General features: G+C 38.4%; 1 pseudogene; it reads left to right on the top strand.

Moving 5' to 3' along the window:
• The first annotated feature begins 6,557 nt into the window (after window positions 1-6,557).
• Window positions 6,558-19,491, top strand: LOC122052469 (annotated as a pseudogene).
• Window positions 19,492-20,728: the final 1,237 nt, after the last annotated feature.

Genomic DNA, 20,728 nt, shown 5'->3' on the forward strand with positions numbered 1-20,728 from the left:
ATGTGGAAAAAAGATTTTCTAATGAACTAACTTCCAAGTCTTTAGATATATAAAATGAGCCAACTATAGAGGTCCACTTAGGTGTCATAGGAAATGCATTTAAAGCATACCTTAATGAATCTCAGTTTGTTACATTTTCTCCAAGATTCGTTAGTCTGGTAATGAGTTCTTTGATCCTCGAGTGTAGATGTGCGACTGTTTCACCTTCTTCCATTTGGAGGTTTGATAGCTGGTTCCGAAGTAGGTCCCTTCTCACGAGCTTTGCTTCAGAAGTTCCTTCATGCAACTCTAAGAACTTCTCCCAAAGTTCCTTTGCTGAGTCATAATCTCTAAGCTGATTTACTTCCTGGGGTGGAAGTACGCTGAGTAGGTAGAACTCGCACTCTTTCGTTTGCCACGAAGTCTGCTTGCTCCTTATTGGTCCATTGATGTTCTTCCTTTTCATTTCCTTGGGAGTCTTTAAGAGCTACAAACCCGTATTTAATGATTAACAGTATTTCAAAATTAGTTTTGAAAAATACTTCCATGCATTTCTTCCAAGACGCAAATTCTCCCTCGAACTTCGGTGGGAAGATCGTCGGCCCGGCCATCGTTTCGGTACTTCAGTCGACAGTTAGTCCTTCTGAGATAGTTGAGCTCTGATACCACTTGTTGGTGCAGCGGGACCGACAAGAGGGGTTGAATTGCCTAAAAAAATAAAAACAAACCTTTCTTGTTCTTTGGACTTGGATTAGTAGCACAATTCTAATTAAACAACCACAATAAAGAAACTAACAACTTAAAAGGGAAATAAGTAAGAGACTACGACTTTTACTTGGTTACAACCTAGGTGGTTGTTAATCCAAGGTGATTGTAAAGCTCCACTAAAAATATCTCGTTTGATGAAGGCGGAGAAGCCTCTTACACTCTTTGAAAAGCTCATAAAGTTACTAGGAAGTTAATACAAAAGTTGTTTTCTATTTCCTAGGTCCATGGGTCTTTTTATAGCCCGTGGAAAATCTTATTCATCGCTTGAAGGTGTCTTCCATAGGGCTGGAAGGCGCTTCCAATGAGGCACCAAAGGATAAAGCTTTATCCTTTGGCAATAGCTAAAATCAGCTTAGTCGAAGGCACCTTCCATAGGGCTGGAAGGCGACTTCGTACTGTTCATCGAAGGTGTCTTCCATCCATAGAAGGGGCCTTCAATTCACTTTGAAGGTGCCCCAGTAGTAATTCCAGCCTCCTTTCACTCTTTTGCTGCTCTGATCGCCTAAGTGATCGCGACCATCCGAAATAGGGTTCACCCGGACCTATTTTCCAGCGTTCTCCTCGAGCAGGCTTCCGCTCCGACTTCTCATCCCTCAGAACGTCGTGCACGTCCTTCTTATCCACCGGTGTATTCTTCCGCAACACCTCGTCCCTCGGATGCACCGAACCCGTCAGCTCTTTTCCCATGCCATCCTTCTCGCTAGCTACGTCTTTTGCTCGACTTCTTGTGTTCCTAAGCTCCTGCACACTTAGACACAAGGATCAAAATACCACAGGACCTAACTGAACTTGGTTGATCACATCAAAACTACCATAGGGTACTTACAGTGCCAACTAATTTGGAATCTCCCCCTGAATTACTGAACTATTTAGGTTTTAGGTTTGTGTCGATTTACTTTATAGTTGTAATAGACTTAGTTATAGTTTGGGTTTAGATTGATTTTATTTTTATTTATTTTAGGTTTATTTGTTGATTTATTTGATTTGATTTTATTCTTTAGGTTTAAGTTTATTTTTGAAGATTTAGTTTTTTATTTTAAGAGTGAGTTATTTGATTTATTTTGATTTATGTAGTGAATTTCATTTTTGATATATAGTATTGATTGAATCCTACTTGCATGGTTAAACATGCTTTCGGAACCCGAGCTTTGGTTAATTTATTATTTTGAGCTAGATTTTAAAATGATTTAAATGTTGAGTTAGAATGGTATTCAAGTCCAGATTTATTATATACAGCTCTTCGGGATCCAAGTATCATATTTAGATACTTGGATCTTGAGGTAAACTTTTCCAACTATTCTTTTAACTTTTTAACTTTAGTTTTTAAAAATTTCTTAAGGATGTTATTTTCCTTAAGGAGGATATTAGCGTGTTCTTCAATTTTAGTTAACTTGTTATTTAGGCATGAAATAATTTTAAAGAAATTTGTAGTGTAATTAAATTTTACCCCAGTTGATTCATCTAAACTGGAAGCGGATCCATTGCTCGACTCATATTCTGACTTGTCTTCTTGATCTATTTCACCTCGGTTGCCATCAGTGTGAGGTAACTTGCTTGCTTCGGTTCGTCTGCTCCCGATCCATCTAAAGACAACTCATTCCAATTCGCCTTTAGTATTTTCTTTTGTTTCTTGATCTTGTTTTCGTTTAGGCATTTGTGTTTGAAGTGCCCTTTCTTGTTGTAGCTGTAGCATGTGATGTTTGTCTTTGAGTTGTTGGATGCAGATATAGATATCTTCTTCATGTCACATATGGTGAAGATTTTCTTGCGCCTAGTGAACATCTTCCTTAATGTGTTCACTAGCTAGTTGCTCTTCTTAGTCTGATTCTAGTTTGAATTCAATTTTTTGCTTCATGTTTAGCTCCCTTCGAAGTACCTATTAGAAAGTAATTCCTTTCTTGACTTTTGGGCAGTTAGTTTGTTCATGCAACTCTAATTCACAAAATAATTCATTTAGCTTTAATTTTGAGAGATTCTTTGAAACCTTATAGGCATCTACGATCGATGTCCATAGTGAGTTTCGAAGGAACGAGTTCAGAGCATACCTGATAACGTCATGGTTCTCGAGTTGATGTCCAATCATGTGTAGGTCGTACAGGATATCCTCGATCCTCATGTATAGTTGGCTTGTGGTTTCTCCATCTTGCATTTTGATATTAAATAAAGAATTCAATAATAGATCATGCTTCATTACCTTTGAGTTAGTAGTCCTTTTGTGTAATTTGATTAGCTTGTCCCATATCTCCTATGCGTTCTCGTGTGGGCCGACTCGGTTAAGTTCTTCTTTCGTGAGTCCGTACTAGATCGTGTTCAACGCTTTTGAGTCAATTTGGGCTTTCTTATTATCCTTTGGACTCTATCTTTCCAAATCAAATGGTACTTTTATTGCTTCATTTACAGGCATCCAATACCCTCGTCGGATAGTGAACCGTTGTTCGATGTCTGTCTTCAAGTAGACTTCCATCCTCTTTTTCCAATACAGAAAATCATTTTTGTTGAAAAGAGAAGAGGAAGAGCGGTGTTGAATCCCTCAAGTTGGAACATTGATCATGGAAAATAAAAAGCTAAAAGGAGCCACGACTTGGTCTTGGATTAATAATGCTTGAGAGAGAAAAAATATGTTGACGACTTGAGTGGTGTTGTACCACTTTCAAGTAAAAATCGAATAAGAAATAATTATCTAAAAATGTAAATTTTACCAATTCAAATAAGATATGTTAAGAATAGATATCCAAAAAAGAATTAAAATCGTTCCCCCGGTTTGATTGGTGGTTGCACCAATTTAAAGCAGAACCTATTCTGATACCACTTGTTGGATCGAAACGCACATGAGGGGGGGGGGGGGATGAATCATGTGGTTTTCAAAAACTTTTCTTTAATTCTTTTTAAAAATAAAGTATGCGCAGTGGAAAGGAAAGAAAGTAGAAAACAAGCAGAAACTACAAGTATGCGATCAGTTTTTACTTGGTTCGGAGCCTTCGGCGACTCTTACTCCAAAACTCAAGTCACACGGACCTATCGACAGATAATCCACTATAAACCTCTTTCAAAACCATCAGAAGAGGGGATCGAATACACAAGAATCATAAGAGTGTAACAAGCTACACTTTCCATTTACAGAAATTAAGTACAGGAATTAAATTGTGTTGCCAAACACTTTTGTAGATAGTCAGCTCGAACTCTGTGTTTGGACAGCTTCACAACAGCAGTCAGGCATAGTAGAGTCATAGAAGGGCAGCAGCAGGAAGCTGCAATAGTCAGAAATCCAATCGGACATGTAGAAACTCGTATGGAAGTTGTACTTTGAAGGTCGCGAGACACCCTTATAAAGAATGTGGAAGGCGTCTTCCATAACCTTGAAGGCGCCTCCAACATGTCAAATCTAATCCCAAACTCATTGCTCCTTATTTGTGATGAAGTTTGAATTTTATGCCTTGAAGGTGCCGTCCATAGCATCGAAGGCACCTTCCATGAATAATACAAAGGCGCCTTTCAATGTTTGAAGGCACCTCGGGTACTATTCACTTGAGGTCTTTTTGCTCCTTTTGCCTTGCAAGTTAGGCTAGTCCAACATGATAATATTTAACTTGTAAAACGACATTAGTACATTAATAATAAGATTAATTTATAGCTTAGACCTTGCCTTCCAGACTAAGATCTAGTCAGGGTCTCAATTTAGGTTTTCGAAATAAACCTAAATTGGATCAACGCCTACTAATCCTTCAACTGAGATGCGTCCTCAGCTAATCACTCTCCTCCAGTAATTTACCTTTACTTATCATGTGTTAAGTTACCTCATTGACATCAATATGACTTGATAGGACCGCCAGGTCTTCCTACCGAAATCACACATCCAAACTTCGTCATTCGGGAATTGCATATCTCGATCTCCTACTAGAACGATACATCTAGACTTCGCCACTTGGGAATCAAATATCTTGACCAGACTTCCTGTTTGGTGTCAGGTCCTCTTGACCCGTCAAGTTAGTCAATTCTACACATTCGATAATAAAGTTAAATTACAATAACATCTAATTTAACTCATTTGTCATTTATCAAAACCTAAATTAGACCATTAGTGCAAATTGTACCAACAGATTGATTCAACCTCATGAAAATTCTCATCGACCATTAGGATAAATTGAAAAGTACTCATGGAGATCCATCCATACGACTAATATGCTTAGATTAATTTTTCATTGGAGAGAAAATTTTCTATAATATACCACAACTAAAACTCAAATTTTAAATCTCTTAATTATCTATGAAAAAATCTAACTATTGCACCATTACTCCAGGCGAAAAAACTTCACCATTGATGTCTAACCGTGCAAAAGATTTTTACCACATTATTTTGTTTTGACTATTAAAAAGACCATTAATATATACTTTGGTATTGAAAAGTTTTCAAAATATTTTGGTTAAAACATTGTGATGACTTAAAATAATAATATCGGACTACTATTATCTTTAAAATACTTACATTTTTTTTTTGCCCACTAAAAGTCTATCACCGAATTACTAATCACTTTCATAATTTTTAATATATCATTATTGTATCCGATCCTAAGAGTTTAATACTGATTATACTTTTAATTTTAACGACTAAAAGATAATTAAAGTGGAGATCAAAATGTCAAAGTAAAATCATTATTGGATTCGTCATCCATGTAAAGATTAATTATTTTTTGTGACCACCAAAAACATTATTGAAATATTATATTTCTGTTTCAAAAGTATTTGTATAAGGTTATCTATTTAAGATTATCTTATTTAATTCGAATAATCTCGGATAATAGAGTATGCCTATTATGCCAGTAAATTACGGATAGAATCTCGCAGGGCTTCCCCGATCTGCTCTCCCGCTGCAAAATGGCGTCTGCTTCAGGTGAAAGAGTCTTTACATAACTACAAGTATGCTTAATAAATCATGAAAATAGTAAAATACTTTGGTCTCAGTTACATAACCTAGTCTTAATTAAATCCTAATATTGTTAAATGCTTAATAATTGTAATATACTGGTCAATGCCTTGTTAGCCTGATCCATTTGGACTATGAGTCCCTTATCTTCCCCATGCATTGATTCTCATTCTGCACATTCTAAGAGTACTACAACTATACCTCCAAGAGAAAAAAAAGTTGTATTGGGTTATTAAATTTGTTGAATTGGATATTATCTGTTATGACCAATTTTATGTGGTTCTTGGTGAGTTGGTGGTGTTTTCAAAAGAAATGATGTTTTTTTGTTTGTTGCTTGTTTTCATATCTTAGTTCTCTTTTCAAATTTTGGAAGCTTGCTTCACTTTGTTATATAGTCACCTTGGTTTCACTCAGTTTCTTTGATATCTCTTTGTTTCTGAAATATGAGATACTAGCTTGGCTTTTGAATAGTTGATCTTTGTCAATGGGAATGTGCTACTGTTAATTTTCATGTCGCAAAAATGTCTGATCACTCATATTTTGTTTGTTTTTGTCTGAATTTGAATTTGAGTTTGTAGTCTTTATGCCAAATTAGAACCCCTAGCATTTAATATTTCTTTATATGTTTTTGCAATCAAGGAAATTACCGTTTTCTTCACTAGGTTATATGATGTTGAAGGTTTCTTTTATTTTCTTGTGATATATGATTGTTGGTCAACATTTACTAGAAACTATATTTTTTTCCATTATTATTATTGACTTTTTTTTTTACCACTGAATTAAAGTCAATAAGTTGGCAGGCATGCCTAATCTCTAATTGTAATGGGGGAAAATCATATGGTGCCATATTGCGTATTATGAGTCATGAAGTTTAAGGAATATTATCTCTGTTCAACATGCTTGAGATTATGGCTGTCCTTATAAATTTTACTAATCTTGATTTGATTTGATTTGATATGTTTTTCTCAAACATCGATTTCATTCATGAATATTTGTGACAATTGGTTCCTTGGTTACAGTATCTTTTAAATCACGAGAAGATCATCGGAAGCAACTTGAATTAGAAGAAGCACGTAAGGCTGGGCTTGCCCCAGCTGAAGTGGATGAGGATGGAAACGAAATCAATCCTCATATTTCCCAATATATGTCCTCTGCACCTTGGTATCTCAATGCAGAGAGACCTGTAAGTGATTTTTCACCAGTATCTGTTATTTATATTTGTCTAGATAAACCTGAGTTGGACTTGTGATAACTTGCTATTTTTTTTATAATCGAATAGAGTCTCAAGCATCAACGTAAGTGGAAGTCAGATCCTAATTATACCAAGTCATGGTATGATAGAGGTGCAAAGATATATCAAGCAGATTGTTATAGAAAGGGTGCTTGTGAAAAGTAAGTAAAGCAGTTTTTATATTCTGGAACATTTCCCACCTTTGATATACCTTTGATATAGTATTAAATTGGACAAGCTTCTACATGCTAATCTGCCTGTTTTTCTTCCTAACATTTGCATGTGGCTATTGTCTATCTGGAATGTCGTTAAGTATATTCTCTATTTCATACTTCTAGAGAGGAGTTGCATGCCACTAACAAGAACTAGCATTCATTCACCTATTTTCCAAATTGAAGTTTGTTTATGTGCCACACTAAATTATTCCTTGTGCACTAGCAAGAACTGACATTCATCTGCCTATTTTCTAAATTAAATGTTTGATCATGTGCCACACTTTTTACTTATATATAAACCTTAGGTGACTATTAGGCATTATTATTCATTTGGCATGCTATCAATATGGAAGAGAATATAACATTTGGAGCACACTAGAAATTGTCCATTGATTTTGCTTGCTTCTACATTATTTTATGCTTCCATGCTGAACTATATGTATATACATTCTCTAGATGTGGAGCAATACTCATGACAAGAAGTCTTGCATGGAAAGACCTCGGAAGGTTGGATCTAAGTGGACAAACATGCATATAGCGCCAGATGAGAAAGTGGAGAGCTTTGAACTTGACTATGATGGTAAACGTGACCGTTGGAATGGGCATGAAGCTTCTCCTTATTCTCGTGTGATTGAGCAATATGAAGCTAGAGAGGAAGCCAGAAGAAAGTTTCTGAAGGAACAACAGCTCAAAAAGTTGGAGGGGAAGAATAGCCTGCAGAATGGTGAGAACGCTGCCAGTGATGATGATGTGGATGAAGATCTGAAAATTGATGAGGCTAAAGTTGCTGAGAGCAAACAGATGGACTTTGCCAAGGTAGAAAAACGAGTTCGCACCACAGGTGGTGGAAGCACAGGAACTGTCAGGTAATTTTTATTTCTGACTCCATTTGAAATTTATATCAAACTGGAAGTTTTATTTATTTCGAGCATCACATGTTGGCCCTTTTCCCATCAAATTGTCAAACTCCTAAGTTCTTTGTTTGAGAGCATGCACTAATAATTTCATGCTATTCCATCTAGGAATCTGCGTATTAGAGAGGATACAGTTAAATACGTCCTGAATTTGGATGTCAATTCTTCATATTATGTCATGCCCCGAGAGGAGGTTGTCCGATGAAAATCGGACAGCACCTCCCCTATATAACAAATGAAACCAGTATACATTGTCCAAGGCTACTCACAAGCAACAACATCCCACACGGCTGGATATAAAACACAACCACGCAGTTATATACACAGCTCACATGGCTGAAACAAAAAGAACATAACCACGCAGTTGTATAGTAAGCAGTCCGCACGATTGGAACAAAAATACTGTGGAAGATATAAGCAAAATATAAAAACAATACAACTAATTGCGAGTTGACCCGACTTGACACAACAAGTTCATAACCGAAATAAAGCACACCACAAGTCCGGAAAACCATACAGAAGGTACATAATACAAATACAAGTACAAAACCAATAATACGAGTGGAAACATTAACGATAGAAGTCGCTCGATCTGGCATGGGACTAGCGCACAAGATCTCCAGACGACTCCAGAAATCCTTTACCTGCTAGCTGGCGATATAAATCAGTTTACGGGGTGGTGAGTACTAAGATTCAGAGGGTAATAGACAGATAGTGCATGAACATAATAAAAAACTAGATATACAAAGGTATAAAGTCTCATAGGGAAATTAGCAGATACTACAGTGATATCTTAATAAATATCCATACATGAAATCATATCCTAGGCTAGCAATAGAAGTCAGGAGTAGTAAAGATCTTTAATAGTACTGCTCATACTACAAGGGTATCATGTGAGGTATACTACCAATAAGTAAGCCAGTCTAAACACATACAACAGATATATATCTCAACATATGTAAGTATATCAGCATAAGTAAGCAACAACAGCATAAACTAGCAACAGCAGCATAAACTAGCAACAGCAGCATAAGCTAGCAACAGCAGCATAAGTAAGCAAAAACATTAGCAGGTATAATAATAACAGAGTATGCATGGATGGTAACCCCACCCACCTCTCTACACCACGACCCCAGTATGGTCGAAAGAACGGATAAATGACAAACTGTACACCACTCCAGCTACCACTACTCTCGAGTGGCCGAGGGGACAGTTGTATAGTAACTAACTAGCTACATCTGCAACGGGGGTCCTTGCTGCTCGCAACTGCAGCTATCACTACCTATGAGTGAGCGAGTGGGAGCACGACAGGACAAGCGACACACTCCAGTTACCACTACCCATGAGTGACCGAGTGTGCGACCCTGACTGATGACTCTCTCACACCACAAGGGAGACAATGATCGTTAGTATGCATGCATTGACATGATGCGCAAGATGCAACGGTCATCATATATATTTAAAAACAGAAGTCAGGTATGCTACATGATACCAGCACGCTCAGTAAGGTGTGTAAATAAATAACATCCAAAGCAAGTAAGCATGATATCTAGTATCTGCTAAATATCATAGATAGCAACGTGAGACTGTATAGATATAGAAACGAGTAGCTCAAAGATCGAGTGGATAGGCATCAAGCACAGGAAAAATATGAGTAGATTTAGGTAAATGCATCAACTATCTGAATATAAAGTTCATGCACTAGGGTCAAAGTACTAAATAAATAAAGCAGGAAGTACCCACCTTAAATATGCAAGTTGCGCTGAACATTCTTCACATCCAAGAGTCTGCTTCAGATCGAACAAAGACCCTGCAACATAGATTACAAATCATAGCCAAGTTCTACCGTGTATCGAATAGAAAATCTCTAATTGGGTCTACCTAATCACCTCATACTTCGTTCAACATTCTGATCAATATTTGCATAAGGAAATTAACGAACAAAGCATAAGAAATAAGAGGTTTTGTTACCCACGGTTCTCTTCTCTGGTGGCAGTCGTTGCTCCAGGAGTAGCTGATACGGCTCACAACAATGATGAGGTGGCTCGGCACGATTGAAGCGGCCAATGCGTGGTAACCCCGTGCAACTGCTGATGTGTGGGAGAACAACAACCCTACTCCCTTACGTCCTCAACTCTCCGGCGATGGTAGATGAAAGAGGAACAGTGGCGTCGACTGGACGTGATTGGCACAACAGAAGATGCATCGACTCACAGGAAACTGGCGATGGAGATCGGAAGGGGAAATCGAGAGGCCAACGGCCTACCCCCGTCACCGGCTTGAGTGCTCGACTTTTGGCAAGCTTCGAGTGTCCGCGACCAGGAGGAGAAAGATGGTAGCTAGATCATAGCTCAGGTGATCGACATCAATCGGAGTGGATGAGAGGGATCTAAGGCACGAGATGAACAAGGGGTCGGCTGCGTCACTGATTTGGCCTCAAGCGAAGGAGCAGCGGAGATCGAGAGATGGGAGCTTGTGATAGTGAGCGGCGATAGATCGGGGCGATTAGGCGCGTGGCTACCGTGACAATCGAGCAATAAAGGAGATGATCGGGAGATGGCGCAGAGTCTGCCCCATGGCATCATGGTCGGAGGAGGGTGGGGGCCGACGACGCCAGGGAGTCCGCCGATGATGACCTAGAGGAGTTGACAGCTACTGCGGCGGTGCCGGCAAATCGAGATATCAATGATGACGGGAGACAAAAGGGCGGCTAGGAGATCGGGACGACTTCTTGCTCATGATTGCAGAGAAGTCGGTGGTGCATGGAAGTCCGACGATCGGCAAGGCGATGTGGATGGTGGCCGGTGTAGAGAATGGGAGGCGCGATCGGAATTGGGGGAGAAAGCGAGGTTTGGGAAGAAATGAAGAATTAGGTATGATTAATATATATAACTTAGGTTTAGGTAACTAAAACTTAAGTTAATTCCTCAATCAAATCCCACTTTAATAGTTATTCCAAACATGCTTTCTCTAAGCTTGATTGTTTCATCCCCTTAAATGTGTCGTACAAACTCCGTATAATTTCCAGAAAATTTCATAAGATTATTTCTCAAATAACCTTGTTATTTAATTATTATTTAGGTGTCGTATTTTACATTCTTCCCCACTAACAAAAATTTGTTCCCCAAATTTCCTGCTCAACTCAGAAATCCCTATCTAAGAGTAACAACCAGACAACATACTCATATACCACTCCATCCAAATATCATGATCAAATCCTTAACTATAAAGGATGACTCTGTGGGTTATGAGCTCACCCCGCTTCTACTACTCCCACACTGCTACCCAACTAACTGCGGGTAAAATCTACTACCATAAAATCCATAACACACACTATCTACAACTCCTTCTACGTCTCCATCTGTCTGAGAGTAGAAAGCTATACTGAATCAGTACTCTATACTCATGGTCCACTGTAAAATCTACTAAAATTGTAATGTGAATCACAAATCTCCATTCGATATATTATTCAAAGATATACCATGAGATTTAGTAATCTCTCTACAGTATAACCTTGCTACTCGATCCTAAGAATCTGTCCTACTGATCAATAGAATGGGAGCAAGTTAGTCAATCAAACAACATTTACCCACATCGCATCATATCCTCTCTGTGTCCTAAGTAATCCCACAACAAAGTTTATCATAACATGCTGCCAATTTCATTCCAATATACCTATCTACTGAAACAATCTCACTAGTCTCTGATGTTTAGCCTCCATCTGTAGTCATACTAGATATTAAGCTACAAAATCCGTGATGTCTTTCCTCATGTCGCTCCACCAATAGGAATACTCCAAGACTCCAAACATTCGGGTACCACCCATATGTATCTCAACTCTGGATTAGTGTGCTTCCTGGAGTTACTCCTCCCGGACAGAATGAGACTCAAGAACACACAATCTCCTACGGAGATAATAATTCCAGTATAAATGGTGTGTCCATATTTTCAGTGTGAAAATGATAGCTACTAACTCCAAATCATGAATCAAATAATTCTTCTCATGATCTTACAACTTTAAAGAAGGATATGAAACTACTTGACCGCGCTACTTCAAAACTGCACCTAACCCCTGGTACTGTACATTTGTGTAGCGTATAAATCCGTCTACCCCAGATGGTAAAACTAAGACGGGTGCAACTATCAACTTTTTGTTTTAGCTCCTGAAACTAGTATCACAAGCTTCTGTCCAGGAAGATTTCATTTCTTTCCTAGACAGTCCAGTCAACGACATATCTATGTTGGAAATACCCTCAATCAATCACCGGTAATATCCAGCTACATTAAGGAAGCTACGAGTCTCCTATACAGACTTCGACTACTCCTAACTGGTACAACCTCTATCTTCTGAGGATTCACTGATATACCTATGCTAGAGACAACAAGTCCCCAGTAATTCTACAGAAGACAATCAAAATGCGCACTACTGAACTTCACATAGAGATGTTCTCGTCGAAACATCTCCAGAACTATGCGAAGATAGTGTTCGTGACCCACCTCGGATCAGGAATATATCACAATATTGTGAAGACAATTATAACTGATTCAAATTCTCTAGGAATACTAGATTCATCAAGCCCATAAAAACATCTAGGGCACTGATAAGCCTAAATGGCAATACTAAGGACACAATGTCTGTACAACAAAGACACTTAACTATAAGATCGCTGACGACGAGTCTATAACATGATCACCAACTACAAATCACAAAATTCATAAATATCAAGACATACTACTCCTCGTCACTATCAACATCAAACACTAAATAATAGATCACCAAGTCAAATATCCATTAATAGAGTATCAGAAAAATCACATATCACACAACATTTAGATGTTGTGTAAAAGGATATCCACCAATAAATCATCAGAAATCAACATATCACAATATCTGATCTCACAATATCCATCAATCTCAAATCATTCTCAACATCAATCATACTTGATAATTTTCCAGTGACCAATTCTTATTATAGTGTACTATCAAGATGCAGAAATATATCATCATCCAACTTATGATGTATGACTACTAAAGTCCAAGGGATATCTCTTGACTTCCTGATTGATAATCTACAACTCTTCAAATGGTAGAGATATGGTCAATTCATAAGATATGAGTATAAAAACTTTACTAATCCTATCTAAAAATGCCCAAAAAGTATGTCAAATCTCATCCTTCCAAATACTCAAATATCCGCAATAAAAGAATCACAATCCAAAGTCCAAAGGGTCACTCAACCTCCTGACTAAGAGTCTACCCATCAGAGAATATCACCACAAATCTCATAATCATACTCGTAAAATGTCCTCCGATAACTGTCGACAAAAGGTCGAACACTCTGATCTAAAATATAGATTTCAAGACCTTTAGTAAATGATCATATGGTCAAAGTCTTCAGCTACTTATGGAGACAATGATAGTTGATCTGACTAACCATTGTCTTGCAACACATCATACTATGATTGCTCCACTTGAGGTTCAGTAATCTTTAGTGACGAGCAATGCACACAAGGATAGAGGAGCACCATCAACAAATAACTAACCGGCATCACTGTCGATCATCGCTCTGCCCCTTGAAGATCGTCATCTGAAACTTCCCCTCATTAACGGCCAGATTTAATAGGTGTTATTCAACTAACATCACCTCCTCCGCATCATTGAGGCTTATATATCTCTAGGTATCATCAAGGATATCTAACTATATCCAATCGATCCATGAGTCTGGATCTCCCATGGAACAACGTTAGGCGAGTCATCTGACCATCGCCTTATAAAGCGTTATGCTTCCAAAGGAAATAAAGAAGTACTCTCTCTCAAACTCCTCAAAACAATCACCAAGAGATGCCCTGAACTCAAAAATCATCTTCTGCATTTTCCTTTACGTGGTGCCTGGTCACGTAAAGGATACGCAACTAACATCATCTTTTCTTCACCGGTACAAGTCATATATCTGAATGTACTGACCAAGTTATACAACCAAGTAACGGTTATATCTTGTAAGTGTTAAGCAGCTAGCTCTACACTTTTTCATATCAGTGGGGTCATCTTTCCAAATGTACCTTCTAAATTATCTAATCAGGTATAAACAGTTCATGGTCAAAGTCCTAATGGGATAGAATACATCGATCCTCTATATACTAGTCAAGCTAACAATGGTATACGGCTAATTCAACCATTTCTATGTTCGTACAAGTCATGTACTCATATGTGCCTTCTAAGTTATCTAACCAAACACAAATAACCCAAAGGTCAGAATTTTCATGAAATAGAGTAAGTCGGTCTTCTACTGACCGAACTAATAAGAGTAAATCAGTCTTGTACCAACTAAACCATCAAGAATGAATCATTCCTCTCCTAACTAAACCAACAAAAATAAATCGGTTCTCTACTAACCGAACCAACACGAGTAAATCGATACTCTACTGACCGAGCCAACATGATATTTAGCAGATACTATCCACTACCAAACAAGTAATAGCAGAAACTAGTAGTACTAGTGGTATGGTAGAAGAAATCCCATGAGACTGTAATCCCTTATCTCTAGTAAGGTTTAATGGACCTAAACAGTAGTTCTACAAGGGTATGATGGATCTAAACTCACCCAACACATGTCATACATGCTATAAATAACTAGACAAGTACCAATAGAAGTGTCTGATAATAGTACACAAGCATACCGCTTATAGCTTGGAGATGTTCTATCGCTGCCTGGTCCCAAAACTCGCAAAGTCACATCAAAAAAATAAATCGCGAAAATACAAAAACATGAGAAAACAGGCATCGTAAAATTTGGCTCTGATACTAATAAATTATCATGCCCCAAGAGGAAGGTTGTCCGATAAAAATCGGACAGCACCTCCCCTGTAGCAGTGACAAATGAAACCAGTATACATTGCCCAAGGCTACTCACAAGTAACAACTGCCCACACAGCTGGATATAAAACACAATCACGCAGTTATATACACAACCCACACGGCTGGAACAAAAAGAACATAACCACGCAGTTGTATAGTAAGCAACCCACACGGCTGGAACAAAAAGACTGCGGAAGACATAAGCAAAATATAAAAATAATACAACTAACTGCAAGTCGACCCGACTTGACACAACAAGTTCATAACCGAAATAAAGGACACCACAAGTCCGGAAAACCATATAGAAGGTACATAATACAAATACAAGTACAAAACCAATAATGTGAGTGGAAGCATTAACGATAGAAGTCGCTCGATGTGGCATGGGACTAGCGGACAGGATCTCCAGGCCACTCCAAAAATCCTTTACCTGCTACCTGGTGAAATAAACCAGTTTACGGGTGGTGAGTACTAAGACTCAGCGAGTAATAGACAGATAGTGCATGAACATAATAAAGAACTAGAGATACAAAGATATACAGTCTCATAAGAAAATTAGCAGATATTACAGTGATATCTTAATAAATATCCATACCTGAAATCATATCCTAGGCTAGTAATAGAGGCCAGGAGTAGTAAAGATATGTAATAGTACTACTCATACTACAAGGGTATCATGTGAGGTATACTACCAATAAGTAAGTCAGTGTCTAAACACATACAACAGATATTTATCTCAACATATGTAAGCATACCAGCATAAGTAAGCAACAGCAGCATAAACTAGCAACAGCGGTATAAGTAAGGAACAACATTAGCAGATATAATAATAACAGAGTATGCACGGATGTTCACCTTGCCCACCTCTCTACACCACGACCCCAGTATGGTCGAAAGGCCGGATAAATGACAAACTGTACATCACTCCAGCTACCACTACTCTCGAGTGGCCGAGGGGACAGTTGCACAGTAGCTAACTAGCTACATCTGCGACGGGGGTCCCTGTTGCTCGCAACTCCAGCATCACTACGCATGAGTGAGCGAGTGGGAGCACGACAAGACAAGCGATACACTCCAACTACCACTACCCATGAGTGGCCGAGTGTGCGACCCTGACTGACGACTCTCTCACACCACAAGGGAGACAATGGTCCTCAGTATGCATACAATGACATGATACGCAAGATGCAACAGTCATCATATATATATAAAAACGGAAGCCAGGTATGCTACATGATGTCAGCATGCTCAGTAAGGTGTGTAAATAAATAACATTCAAACCAAGTAAGCATGGTATCTAGTATCTGCTAAATATCATAGATAGCAACGTGAGATTGTATAGATATAGAAACGAGTAGCTCAAAGATTGAGTGGATAGGCATCAAGCACAGGAAAAATATGAGTAGAGTTAAGGTAAATGCATCAACTATCTGAATATAAAGCTCATGCACTAGGGTCAAAGTACTAAAGAAATAAAGCAGGAAGTATCCACCTTAAATATGCAAGTTGCGCTGAACATTCTTCACATCCAAGAGTCTGCTTCAGATCGAACCAAGACCCTGCAACATAGATTACAAATCATAGCCAAGTTCTACCGTGTATCGAATAGAAAATCTCTAATTGAGTCTACCTAATCACTTCATACTTCGTTCAACATTCTGATCAATCTTTCCATAAGGAAATTAACGAACAAAGCATAAGAAATAAGAGGTTTTGTTACCCACGGTTCTCTTCTCTGGTGGTAGTAGTTGCTCCAGGAGTAGCTGATACGGCTCACAACAATGATGAGGTGGCTCGGCACGATTGAAGCGGCCAATGCGTGGTAACCCCTTGCAACTGCTGATGTGTAGGAGAACAACAACCCTACTCCCCTACGTCCTCAACTCTCCGGCGATGGTAGATGAAAGAGGAACAGTGGCGTCGACCGGCCGTGATTGGCACAACAGAAGATGCATCGACTCACAGGAAACTGGCGATGGAGATTAGAAGGGGAAATCGAGAGGCCAACGGCCTACCCCCGTCACCGGCTTGAGTGCTCGACTTCTGGCAAGCTTCGAGTGTCCGCGACCAGGAGGAGAAAGACAGTAGCTAGATCATAGCTCAGGTGATCGACATCAATCGGAGTGGATGAGAGGGATCTAAGGCACGAGATGAACAAGGGGTCAGCTGCGTCACTGATCTGGCCTTAAGCGAAGGAGCAACATAGATTGAGAGATGGGAGCTCGTGATAGTGAGCGGCGATAGATCGGGGCGACGAGGCCCATGCCTACCGTGACAATCGAGCAACAAAGGAGATGATTGGGAGATGGCACAGAGTCTGGGGGGGGGGCCGACGACGCCCGGGAGTCCGCCGATAATGACCTAGAGGAGGTGACAACTACTGCGGCGGTGTTTGGCAGATCGAGACATCAATGATGACGAGAAACAGAAGGGCGGCTAGGAGATCGTGATGACTTCTTGCTCATGATCGGAGAGAAGCCGGTGGCGCACGAAAGTCCGACGATCGGCAAGGCGACGCGGATGGTGGTAGGCGTAGAGAATGGGAGGTGCGATCGGAATTGGGGGAGAAAGCGAGGTTTGGGAAGAAATGAAGAATTAGGTATGATTAATATATATAACTTAGGTTTAGGTAATTAAAACCTAAGTTAATTCCTCAATCAAATCTCACTTTAATAGTTATTCTAAACATGCTTTCTCTAAGCCCGATTGTTTCATCCTCTTAAACGTGTCGTACAAACTCCGTTTAATTTCCAGAAAATTTATAAAAATTTTCAAAAAATTCCATAAGATTATTTCTCAAATAACCTTATCATTTAATTATTATTTAGGTGTCGTATTTTACTTATTATGATCCAAAGACTCGTTCTATGCGCGAGGATCCTTTACCTGATAGTGATCCAAATGAAAAGTTTTATTCAGTATGCCCTTTCTAAAAAATGTAATATGCCAGTTTGACCACAACCTTCTCGTTATGGAGGTCTTACCGATAGTTTCTGTTATATGTAGGGTGATAACCAAAACAGAATGAATGGTCAAGCATTGGATTTCAAGCAACTGAATACACATGCTTGGGAAGCATTCGAGAAAGGGCAGGATATTCACATGCAAGCTGCCCCATCTCAAGCTGAATTGCTGTTCAAAAACTATAAGATGATTAAGGAGAAATTGAAGCATAAAACTAAGGATTCCATCATAGAGAAATATGGAAATGCAGCTTCTGAGGAACTGCCAAGAGAACTTCTTCTTGGGCAGACTGAAAGAGAGATTGAATATGATCAAGCTGGTCGAATAATTAAGGGACAGGTATGGTTATTAGATTAATCCCCTCTATGCCTTACAAAGATTCTAGAAATTTGTGTTTTTTTTTAAAAGGTGCAATTTGGGAATTTGAAACTTTTTCCTCATTTTCATTTTGTAGCTTTTGATTGCTTTAAGGATTTTTTAAATTATTATTATTTTCCAATAACACTTGTATTTGTTTTGGCTAATTTCAGTTATACATGATGCTGGCTGGATTTGCAGGAGGCCTCACTTCCAAGGAGTAAGTATGAAGAAGATGTCTTCATTAACAACCACACGACTGTTTGGGGTTCATGGTGGAAGGATTTTCAATGGGGTTACAAGTGTTGCAAGCAAACAATACGTAACAGTTACTGCACAGGCTTAGCTGGGATTGAGGCTGCTGAAGCTGCAACTGAGCTTATGAAGACAAACATGGCTCGCAAGGAGGCCACTCAAGGTATGTTTAAATGCTTGTTAGTTACCTAGTACAAACAACAATTAACATTAGACTCTATACTCTTTGGTTTTGGCTAAATGGAAGCTTGCCTGGTTATTCACCATAGTGAAGTTTTCTTCTCAATTAGCAAAAGCTGTCTAAATGCAGCTTGTTTGCCATCTTTTGTATCACTTTGTAAATTCCTAACTTATTTTTTCTAATGTTTGCCTGCGTCAGACAACATTCCAGAGGATGAAGAAAAGCAACTGGCAACATGGGGAACTGATGTCACTGATAATTTGGTTCTTGATAAGAAATTGCTTGCAGAAGCCGTGAAGAAGGTAGCATTTTTTTTTCCTATTCGTCTTTGTGATTTCGATTTCCTGATGGAAAGATACTGAAAACTGTCTCTTTTCAACAGGAGGATGAAAGTAAGAAAGAAGAACGAGATGAAAGAAAAAGGAAGGACAACATCAAGTGGAACGACGAGGTATCATCTCCCATACAGTTTGTGTGGCAGATTTAACATCCTAATCATCCTAATTACTTGCTATGATTTACCCTTTTTATATGTATCTCGTACTAAATTCAAATATATTCGAACAGGTTACTGCAGAAGATATGGAAGCCTACCGAATGAAGAGGACCCATCATGACGACCAATGAAAGATTTTCTACATTAATTAACAGTATAACCTCGGTCTAATTGGAAAAATCTAAATATACTGCATCAGTTAACAGTATAACCTCGGTCTAATTGCAAAAATCTAAATGTAATTCTTAGAAACTTTCTTCAATCAATGCTGTATTTGTTGATCCATCTCTCTCAGCACTAATAACCCAAAGCACTTGCACAAAGCTGTGTCGCATGAAGAATAAACTATGTCGATTAGTTAGGTAGCATGTTGATTATTGTATGCATTAATGAATTGAAAGCTCCTTGTATTGACAAATTCTAATTTGACGTCTTGGTTTTGTTAAAAATCTTCTTTTCTGAAACAAGCCGTGAGGGAAAAGAAACAAGGTAAAGATATGAGAATTTTGGAATTTAATTACATTTATTGCATTTAGGTGGTGCATCACATCTCCAGCTTATCCTACCGAACAACGAAGAGTGGTTGCATTAAGAAAAAGACGGGGGGAGGGGCTGGAAGATTGTCCATCATCTTGCAAAGTGACAAATTACTAAATGGACAAGACGTGATTGAACCAGTAATAATTCCCTTCTCAATCAACCAAAGATTTCTCTGCCATCTTAAAGAAGAACAGCCCTGGCCGAGGTCAAGGTCAAGCTTATTGCTCCATCACCAAATTCAGCATCTTGTCCCTCAAGTTCATATATGACGCGATATAAAATTTACACCTGATGTGATGTTTGTCTCAGTCCTATTATGACCATATTCGCCATCATTATTATCAAACACTGTCAATGTCGTAGGTTGAAAAAAAATTGATTAGACTGCCACTTGGATGTCTGCCATTTCGATGCTGCGACCAACTGTGTTTTGCTTAATTTTTATAGTTTTTTCTTGAAACATTCAAATCTCTTCATGTCATCCATGAGGTAGAGGTAATTATTATGGTATAGTTGGATACATCAATAGCATGATTGCATAATTGATGCCATAGGTGGAAGAGCCATCGAGAGCGTAATAGATGCAAGCGGAATTGACTAATGACGACCGACATGTGTCCGACCCAATAGTTAGCCGAGACAGTACGAGTCAATCCATGTCATATTGGTTGATGACCACGTAACTTCAGTAGCACGACCTACTCTAGATTTTAAAGGGTCCAATATAAAAGAAAAATAGATCTGTGTATTCATATAAAAATAAATAATAAAATTGATACTATAAAAATAATTTTATTAATTGAACACATAAATTAAATTTATATTTAAAGATTTTAAGATTTAGAAAGATATCTTACTATTTTATTAAAAATCTTCCCTCTTTACTAACTAACTTTGGTGAAGCTTAAATTAATATTCTTTTTTTTATTTACACTAAAAATAATTCCAAGGTTTATTAGTAATTCTACAAGTGAAACAATCAGTGATCTAGAGTTCGAGACTCACTTATACCGTATTATTATGAATTTTTCTCATCATTAATTTTTGTCTG

Source organism: Zingiber officinale, chromosome 3A, assembly GCF_018446385.1.
Source record: "Zingiber officinale cultivar Zhangliang chromosome 3A, Zo_v1.1, whole genome shotgun sequence".
NCBI lineage: Eukaryota > Viridiplantae > Streptophyta > Magnoliopsida > Zingiberales > Zingiberaceae > Zingiber > Zingiber officinale.